Genomic DNA, 10,383 nt, shown 5'->3' with positions numbered 1-10,383 from the left:
ATATATGTTCACAAATTACCTTGGACATAAATGTTCATAGCAGCATTATTTATAATAGCCCCAAAGTAGAAACAACCTAAATGTTCCCCAATTGATGAATGAAGAAACAAAATGTGGTATAGCCATACAATAGTATATTATTTGACCATAAAAAGGAATGAAATATTACAAGCTACAACGTGGATGAGCCTTAAAAATATTATGCTAAGTGAAAGAAATCAGTCACAAAAGACCTCATCTTGTATGATTCCATTTATATGAAATGTCCAGAATAGGTAAATACATAGAGACAGAAAGTAGATTAATTACCTAGGGTTAGGGAGAATGACTGTAAATGGGGAGGAGGTTCCTCTTTGTACTGAAAATGTTCTAAAATTAGATTACCGTTCTGGTGGCACAACTTTGTCAATAAACTAAAACTCATTGAATTATATATTTTAAATATATGGTATTTAAATTTTAGATTATGTAAGTTATATCTCGATAAAGCTGTTATTTAAAAAAGCATATTGAACTCTGGAATTAACAAGAAGTAGGATGCCTGCAGCACTGATGCCTGGGTGTGGAATGTTGAGTCGAATCAACCTGACCACCTAAATAAATGGCATGCAAAAACAGTGGGGGCTTTCAGTGGTCAGTATGATGGTCTTCTTTGACAAATCTGTAAAAGTTGTGGCTCTTCTTATTTTAGGGAATGGGGAGGAAGGACATGAAATCTGTTGATTTAAACTCTGAGCCTTCTCCCTTGTGATACATATCCTCGCAAAAATTTGTCTCAAACCACAAATGAGGACCTTCTGTTCTGGAGGGAAAAGAACAACCAATTGAGATGCTAAGGCCTGGAGAGCATCCTGAGCAAGTAGTTGGTAAGTCAGAGGCTTTTTTCATCTTTGCTTCCCCAAGCAGGGCCAGGCCTAAAACAGGACTGGAAAAAGGGAAAGGCCGCAAGTCCCAGAGACCAGAGAATTTCTAAATGCGCCAAACGCCTTTGCACAGGCCACGATGGAGCAAGCGGCAGAAGAAAACTGCTCAGGGTCTACCAGGCACATTCTTGGTGCGGGAGGCCCAGAACTGTCCCTCAAACTTGACAACGTGAGGCACACACGCCCCACACACGCCGTGTGTCTGGGTCCCTCGGGGTAAGAAGCATTGCCGAGAATTTAAGAAACCCTATTAAGGAGTTAAATGCTTTTAATGAGTAAAACTAAAACTCAGTCACTTTGTGAATACGATGTAAATCAACTAGAAACGCAAAAGGGGGCTCTGAAAGTGTGCAGCACCACGGGCCACAAGATGAAAACCGAGCGGTCCCAACAGGCTTCAGTGGCCTCTGTCAGGAAGGGCGCGGGGGCAGCGTGCGGGAGGCGCCGTGGCGGGGCGCCGGCTCTCCCCGACGGCGGCGTCTTCCCGAGCGCCGGGCCCCTCTGTGCCACGGACCGTTTCTGGGCCGCCTCCCGGCGGCGGCGGTGCGCAGCAAGCGAGACCAGGTGGCCGGCGCGGGGCAGAGCGGGCGCCGGCGAAACGTGGCCCCGCCGCGGGCCGCCCGCCCGCCGCGCGCCCGCCCCGGCCTGGGGCAGGCGGGGCCCACCGCGTCGGAGCCCGGCCGAGCCGCCGCTGCCGCCTGGGGCGCTCGGCCGGCCGGCCGCCGCGACTCGGGAGAGGGGCGCCGCCGCAGGTCAGAGTCCGGAGCCCGCGGCGCCCGGCACCACGCGGCCGGCGGGGCGGGTGCGCGGGGGGCTGCGCCGCGGGGCCGGGGCCCGGAGGGGCCGCGTCGGACGGACGCTGGGCGACGGCCGCGGGCCGAGAACCGGGCGGAGGGTTTCAGCTGCGGGGTCGGGCTGAGGAGGGGGCGGTGCGGGCGGACGGGCCTGGCAGGTGGCGCAGCGCAGGGTCGAGAGCACCGCGGAGGGGCGCGGGTCGGGGTCGGCGTCCCGCGCAGAGCAGACCGCGGCGGGGGCGCGGCACGGAGGAGCGCGGACGGCCCGCGCGAGCGGACCCAGCCCGCAGCCCGGCTCCCAGGACGGCCTCGTGCGAGCGCGAGGCGGCGGGGACGCGCACACCGGCCCCGCGTCCCGGCGCGCACGCGTCGGCAGTTGCTCGAGGGGATTTGGGGCGGCGGCCTGCGCGGGGGAGGCGCGCGCCCGCTCGCCCAGGGTCTCCTCGGTGTGCAGGGCTCGGGCGGCCCCGCGGGGTGCGCGGCCCGGCGGCGGGGGCCCTGGGGCCGGCCGGTTCCCCGCCCGCCCAGGTGTCGGCGGGGGCCGGGAGCCCGCTCCCCGCTCCCCGCGGGCGCTCCGCGGGAGGCCGAGGCGCGCCGGCGGACCCCGCGGCCGAGCGGGGCGGGCGCGGGGCGGGCACGTGCGGCGCTTTATGGCCCGCGCTCGGGGAGGAGCCGCGGCGAGGGGCAGACACTGGGCGTGGCCGGCCCGCCGCTCTCGTATAAGCCCGTGGGCAGGTGGAGCAGCGGGCTGTACCTCTGCCGGTGACCCCGAGGCTGCGTTTCCCAGTCTTCTCCTTAGCTCCCATTGCTTAGGTGAGTTGGCTCACTCTAGTTGCGTTTTGTTGAAACGTGTCGGTGATGCGTCCGAAGTTTGCAGGAGTATGATCCTGTTACCCTTGTGTCGTTATTGTTTCGCGCTGTTCCTGTTTTATAGCAGGGACCTGATTCACTGGGGTCTGAGGGTAACGGTTGGAAGAATAATGTCAACTATTTTAGGAAAAATAAAGTTAAAAAATAGTCATCTGTCATGAAGAAACTAAAGTTTTACTTCTTTTCCTTTCGAGATCAGGGGCAGAACATGCTCTGTGTGAGCTGTGGTTGAGTACACAGCCAGACAGAAAGATGAACGCAGCCGTCTGGTACCTGTTGCTGCCACACTCGCGCTTTTGGTTCGCAGTATTTGAGCGTCCTCGGCTGTTCTCAGTCATTCATGAAACAGACTGTTAACTGGAGTTACTAAAGAGCCGTGAATAATTTACTCTCTGAAGGGACCCGGGCAAACGTCCGCAGACCTCAGGTGTTCTGTGGCGGCCGCCCGCCTGCGGCCGAGCGACCCGCGGGCTGGTTGGGACACCTTCCTGGCGTGGGACTCGCGACCTGCCGCGGCTTCTCTTAAAGACCTTCCGCTCGAGGTTTGGCAGAAAACACTCATAGATGCCACCAGTTAGCATTTGAAGGGATACTTCAAAAGAGACTTCGAGTTTTAAAGTAATTATTGTGTGGTGTATTTTCGATCAGATTCGCTTAATACGGCGCCGTAATTCATTTTAATATACAAAACTTAAAAGCTAATGTCTTGTTAGCCAAAAAAGTGAAGTATGTTACAAAACTATCCATTTTTGTCTCATTGTGGACTTTACACCATTTTTCTCCTTTATTTAAATTATATGATATTTAACTTGCTGATAATTATATCTTAAATTAACAGATCTTAGAAACAACGGTGGCCATTTCAATCTTTTGCAACCCACTGGAAGGAAAAAAACACTGATGATGCTTTTATTTTTAAATCAAAAACTCTTTTTCATGTTTAAAAGCTTGTGTCCAATTCTTACAATAACTGCTGTAAAACTCTGGCATCGATGAAGTATAAAGTTTTGGAGAATTCCAGGCTGAAGACTTTTTAGATGCTGTTTTTTCATTCTTTTACATTGAAAAGAATATAATTTATTTTTTCAAATTAAAACTAAAATGTCCACCAGCATCATATTCTTTATTGAACTTAAGAGAACTTTGAAAATATTTTGTGATTGCTATTTTAAATGATAAAATACAATTTTTTCTTTGAAGGAACTAGTTTCCTTAGTGTCCATTTATATGTATATTTCAGAACTACTTTTTAAAAAAATTCTAGATTAAATTTTTTTTAAAATCACAATATTTGAAAATTCCTATGAAGATTCCATAAAAATTTATACAGGAGAAGAAGTGTGACTTCAGAAATATGAGTTAGAAATGGATTACTAGTCACGGCTAATTGTTTTTATAATCATAAGTATATAAATATAAATAAATACTTATTTTATCCCTTCTGTAATTCTCTGAAAATAAGAAAGTTTGCCACTAGCCTTAATTATCAAGATAATTATGTGTGTGGAAGCCGTGGAAAAGGTGCTATTGTGAGAACATATACAAAAATTAATACATTTCATATAGTTTTCAAATTATGAAATGGTTGTTAACAACAGGAGACGTTCGTGAAGTAGGAAAAATATGTTAAAATGATATTTTCCTAATGTTTTATACTTTCTGGCCTATACTTTCACTTCTTTCATAGGATCTATATATGCCCAATGCATAGGACAGAAAATATTAATCTAATTTGTGGATGTCTTTCTGTTGAATTCATTGTCACTTGAACTTGGAAATATAATAAGTGTCATTAGGTGTGGCAAATGTACTGGAAGAAGTTTTTGGTCTCAGGATTCCACTAAATAAATATCTGTAGAGGATTTTTAAAAAATCACTAATCAAGAAAACTTCATTTAAGTCACTAGTATGTAAGCATAAACATATGTGGCCCCCGCCACAAATTGTTAAGCTGAATTTCTAACTTGCTTTTCTTATTTTTCTTAGTAAATTCTCTACATCAGCTATTTCTTTCTCTTTTAAGGCCTAAAAAACAACGTGAAGGGTAGCGATTTTAATTGCTTACATAGGTCATTTGAAACTGATCTAATTTGACTTTACAAAAGAACAGTAAGATCCGTGAATAACTATCTTGCAAGCATAGACAGCCCTGTCGTACCATACTTTGGTTAGTTTCATAGCATGGTACATCAAAAATTTTAATTTATGGTTATTTGAAATCTTCCTGGGGTTTCTTATTTACTGTTTGTATTTTCTTACAGTACAGTGGTGGATTGTGGGGAATTATGCAGTATATGTTTTAAAGCTGTTATTTAATAACATATTTTAATTTTTGTTTACCTAAAACACTTAAGTAGGTTCTTAGAAGGAAGTCTACTCAAATACAATAGGCCATATTTTAGGGAAAACTTCTGTAGATGTTAAGGTGACCTGTATCACTGATAATAGTATATACGTTAATTATTATTTTACAAAAACAGTTATATATATATATTTTTTATTTCAGCGTATTATGGGGGTACAAGTGTTAAGTTTACATATATTGCCCATGCCCCCCCCAGTAAGAGCTTCAAGCGTGTCCAGCCCCGAAATGTTGCACATCTTACTCGTTGTGGTTGTATATACCCCTCCCCTCCGCACCCCTCCCACCCTCCCGACACCCGATCAGTTATATATTCTTAATATTTCTCTTCAACAGTAAATGCACATCAGTATTTTAATACTGAGTATGTAATTCATAGTATGAGTATTTATATTTTTAACTGTTTCAATTATTATAACTGAGGCAAGTCACTTATCCTTTCTAACTCAGTTTTCTCCTCTGTGAAATGGGGAAAGTATTGCAGTTATTATTCCTTGCTTTTTTTTTTTTTTGGTATGATTTTAAGACTTTTTAGCAAATCTGTGTATCCTAAATGGTATGACAAGGTCCTGAATTTAATTGAGCTGATCATCTAAAGAGAACTTTTGTGGTTATCTATGTCATTGCTAACTTTTTACAAAGGTTCACAGTTCACCCTACTACTAATTTTGAGATTATTGTTAAGAATGAAGATAATGCTTCACACATAATGATCAATTTATAAAATATTTCTGGGAATATTTAATTATTCAATTTAAAATTACATTTCTTATTCCTGGATGACTTTGGACAAACATCAGTCTAATATTTTATTCCAACTTTGTGAGCCCGATGTAGACCCTCTTTTGTTAATATTGTACATCTGAGGCATCTAGAAGACACAGATTGTGCTTTTATTTGATAAAGCTCTGTTCTTTACATATTTTTATGGCGTACCTGTGAGTATTTAATGTATGTTACCCAGGAGCAAGTTTATTTTATGAGGCCTATGATCCATCAAATCAGAAGACAGTTTCGTGTTGGAACCTAAAAGACTAAATAGTGACTTCTGCTTGTCCTTAAAATCGGGTCTCTTTCAACAAGGAAGAACCAAAAAATAGTGTTTCAGTGGCTTGAAAGGTTCATATGCCACTTAATAACCTACCCATTTACTAGTAAGGAGCAATTAGAAAAGCATAGAAGAATGAACCATGCACCATCCAAATAATAAATTTTGAATTCTTCATGTGAATTGTTAAACAATACATCTTATTGTGAAGTATCTCCTCTACAGAAAAGTAAGGGACTTGGACTGAATATGTCAAATAGGAGGCCTGTCCCAAGTGGGAGATCTGAAAGAAACAGTTGCATGGGGTGAGAAGAGGCATCCGTGCCTGCCGTGGGAGGGCTGGGGTCACCGAGGAGGACCCTCTGAGCCTCTCCAGGCCTGGTCCGCACGGAGGACTGGCACACCGCTCTGCCTGCTGCAGTGTGGAGCTGCAAAGCCCAAGCAGGGACTTAAAGGGTGGGGAAGTGGAAGGCAAAGACTAGCTTGTAGGTTAGGTGGGGTGTGGGGTGAGTGTCCCTGTCTTCTCATCAATTTCCCCTGGGGTTGAGGGATCTGGGAGCCGCGTTAACTGCCACTCTCTTAGTTTAACATCTGGGCTTTCTCGTGGTCATTGCTGTACCTTCAGCTTTTCCAGTGGCCAGGCCATTCTCAACTTGAAAATCTTTTTGGGGACAGAGTACAATAGATTTCTTTTCCCTATTGATAGCTCTCAGATATAAAGGAAAGAAATGACATCATCAATCCATGCAACTTGAATCCATTGAAATAGAGATTTTAAACCTTAGGATCAGGATTTAAACTAGATAGTATTAACAGTTTAGTTCAGTTTGATTCAGTATCTGTTTAGGAAACATTTTTATTCCATTTTATCGATTTTAGAAAATAAATTTATGGTTAATTTTAACTGCTTCACTAAAAAATAAAAACCTTTATTTTGTGGACTCATCTGGGAGAATTAAGTGTGGGTAAGATGTATGGAGACAAATTATCTGACTTTCTGGGAAGAGTTCAGATTAGCATAAACATGGGGTGAGAAGTCCTTCACAGTTTGCCACAGATAAGGAGAAGGCAGATATGAGGTAGCTAGAGAAATAGGGAAATACCCTGAGTAGGAGTGTAACAGATCTGTGTGTGTTCAACGCCCACAATAGAAGGTTGCATGATTACTGTGTATAGTCTTAAAATACAAGATTGGTTTCTAAGAATTTACCGTGTACCTCGATGACATCATAGGATTTTAGAATAGCTTTAAATTCTGAAGTTGCCACTTAGCACTGTTACTCCCTGGCTCTATACTTTGCTTTAGGAGATAATCTAGGAAAGGGATTGGAAAAAGGTAACTCCTTCATCCTGTATGTTTAGGGAATAAATATTCCTTTATAGCCAGGGCAGTGGGGAAACATAACTGTCAGACTGCCTGAGTGCAGTGAAGTAGTTCTGGAAAGAAATTCTTAACCTTGATCCTACCCCTCTGCCTGTCATTCACCTCTAAAAATGCCTTTGTCATTTGACAGTTTGGAGTCTACTTTTAAAATGCCAATGTTCCTAGCAGGGTTAATTCACTAAACCACTGTCAGCAAAAATGTGAAAGGTTAGTTCCTTGTTTCCTTGCTATCTGAAAACAAGGCCTTTAAGAAATAGAAAACATATTTGGAGTTTGAAAGAAGAGACCAGGAGAGGGAACAATAAAATTAAGGTAATGCATGTCCCAATTTCGCTGTAAGCCAGCCCCCGGGAAGCAAAATATGAAAATAATCATTTGGAATAGCAGTGATAGGAAAAGGATATATTCACCAACCATGCCTTTGTTTTTTCTCTTAAAAATCAAGACAAGTTACAAATCTTCCTCCAACCATTTTTGCCCTCAAAGAAAACAGTTACTCTGAAATATCAATTTGCCTAGGAAATGTTATCAAAGTTAAGACTTAAGAGCTATGACTGTGTTCAAGTTTTTAATCTCTCTTCTCCTTATGTCTTGATCTATAATTATAGGCAATAATTATAACTAATTACTGATATTGTGAGGAATGTATTAACCATCATCAGAGCTGATAGTACTTAGTACATGCTGGGCACGTAATAGTTGATCAATAAAAGTTACCTCTTTTATCCAGGGGGGGAAAAAAAGACTTAAGAGCTAGTAGTTGCTTAATGTAATAAAATATCTGAATATCACCTCTTTACTATGTCTTTTATTTTCTCTGTGATATTGGACAAATTATCAGGTCTCTTCATGAATTAGCTCTTCCAGACTTTTGAAGTAGCTTCCTAATAGATTGAAATGATAAGGACTTTTTAATCACTTCTGAAAATAATGTGCCAAGGAAATATAAATAATGCTTAATTTTCTGGTAGATCCATAGATCATAAAATTTCATATGTGCTTAATTTTTCTATTATTTTTGAAATGGTTATGGCAAGCCAATACATCTCTATGAGAAATAGAAACTTAGTAGCCACCTCAAAAGCAAGTTCATTAATTCTGTGAATCAGTTAATAGGTGGTATTTAGCAGTTAGGTATAAGCCATCCTCATGCCTAATGACTAAGCACATTGCTTACTTGTCATTACTTTTTATGTAGTCTTCCTAAAGTCTATGAATCTAAAACAGAGAATCCCAGAGTCTTACCTTACTAAATGTTCTTGTCTGTCTGTTGGTAATTACCTGTGTAAACAAGTTTTTGATTGCACACAGAAAAATGCCTATATAAATTCTTTCTCTTGTTTTATATAGTGGGTAAAGTTTGTAAAAGAGAACAAACATATGAGTAATATAAATATAAATGAAGTAGAAACTTTAAAAAATTATTTGCATATGTCAGTATGATCAGAAGAGTGAAGAGAATACCCAGGCATTTGGCAATGTAGAATTACTGTGTTTTCCTAAAGCATTTGGAACTGCTTAGAAACATCCTGATTTTATTTAAAGGCTGTATAATATATTTTTAAACTTTGCTTTCAACAAGGTTCAAATTTGTTGCCTTTTAGGAATAGAGCAGTTCAGTGACAGCAAAATTATAGATTATCAGTTTCTCGAAGGCTGGTACCAACTGGGTTTTACTCATCTCTCCATCTCCAGCATGTAGCACAGTGCTTAGCAGGCACTTAGTAAATGTTTTAAAAAGAATAAGGAAATAGTCTAAGGCAATTGTTCTCCAAGTGTGGTCCTGGGACCTGCAGCATCAGCACCATCTGGGAATGTGTTGGAGACGCTAATTCTTTGACCCTACCCCAGACCTAGGGAGTCAGAAATTCTGGAGGTGCGGCCTAGCTATCTGTGTTTCAGGGATTCTGATGGGTTTGGGAACCCCTGGTCCAGGATGGTTCCTGCATCCCACCTCGTAGCTTGGAGCCTGTTTGTCAATGCACTTAGTTTGGATTATTTTTAGTTCTTTGCTGTATTTTTCCCTAGTCATAGAACCTCTTGGGACTATCCTGTAAAATCACCCCCATTGGCGTGTCATTTTATTACTTAGAAAAGCTCAGTGTTGTCAATGAGCTTGTGTCAGGAGAGTCTAGCTGGCTCACTTCTTTGACAGAGCCTCACTGGTTCTTTTTAGCTTAGAATTGTTGCTAGGAATCCTGAGTCTTCAATTCAAAGACCACAGCTTCAAAGATTAGATTTATAAAATCACTGAGGATGATCCAGCTCTATAGGACTGGTTCGTGTTAAACAGATTTACAAGATACGGATTTGTAAACTTTAATTCCAGTTTAATAATAATAGAAAAGATTTCCTTCTTAGTAAATTGGTTCACTAGGTTGATGATAGTTGATGATAGTTTTTTTTAAAAAAAATTTAAATCCTATAATTCAGGGATTGAAGAGATGTATACTCATATAATATGTATCTGATGTCACTGTAATTTAGTTCAGGCTGCATAGAAAGCAATTGGGCAATATTTTGTACACTGATGCTATTACCCCAACTTCTAGGACATTTTTCCAAAGGGCCGGAGGATGTAGGAAAAGCTAAATACACAAAGACTTCCATAAAAGCATTGTTAAAAGAACCTACATTTGGAAGTAACTTAAATATTCAATAATAGGGGAATGGTTAGGAAATTATGGTATAATTGCTAGGTGGAATATTATACAATTATCAATGACAATTTAGAAAACTACTAGCAACTCTGAAAAGTATTAAGTTAAAGTAGAATAAAAAATGTATGTGCAGTATTGATTGTAACCTTATAAAAACACATGTACATGAAAAAGTTTGGAAGGGAATATTAAAAAAAGATAATAGTTATATTAAATTAAAAAGACATAGAGGGCTTTTTGTTTGTTTTTATATTTTTCTCTATTTTCCAGAGTTTAGCCAGTAATATAAAATTACTTCTGTAATTAAAAGTATACATTTATAGTTTTTCTTCTTCTTTTTAG

At 41.4% G+C, this 10,383-nt stretch overlaps 1 protein-coding gene across 8 annotated transcripts in view; it reads left to right on the top strand.

Moving 5' to 3' along the window:
- Positions 1-849: 849 nt before the first annotated feature.
- Positions 850-10,383, top strand: part of PPARG (peroxisome proliferator activated receptor gamma) — a 128,867-nt gene continuing 119,333 nt past the window's right edge. For 2 of the 8 annotated variants that reach the window (XM_012785271.2, XM_012785266.2), the window contains exon 1: positions 2,396-2,530. The gene's annotated coding sequence lies outside the window, so the exon portion shown is untranslated. Of the gene's footprint in view, positions 867-1,560; positions 1,676-2,395; positions 2,531-10,383 lie in introns of those variants that run through there. The other 6 variants (XM_075996322.1, XM_012785269.3, XM_075996325.1 and 3 more) reach the window with 6 other exon arrangements.

The sequence above is a fragment of the Microcebus murinus genome, chromosome 21 (genome assembly GCF_040939455.1).
Source record: "Microcebus murinus isolate Inina chromosome 21, M.murinus_Inina_mat1.0, whole genome shotgun sequence".
NCBI classification, from domain to species: domain Eukaryota; kingdom Metazoa; phylum Chordata; class Mammalia; order Primates; family Cheirogaleidae; genus Microcebus; species Microcebus murinus.
Note: the sequence above shows the minus strand (reverse complement) of the source record. Positions and strands in the feature narration are given on the sequence as shown.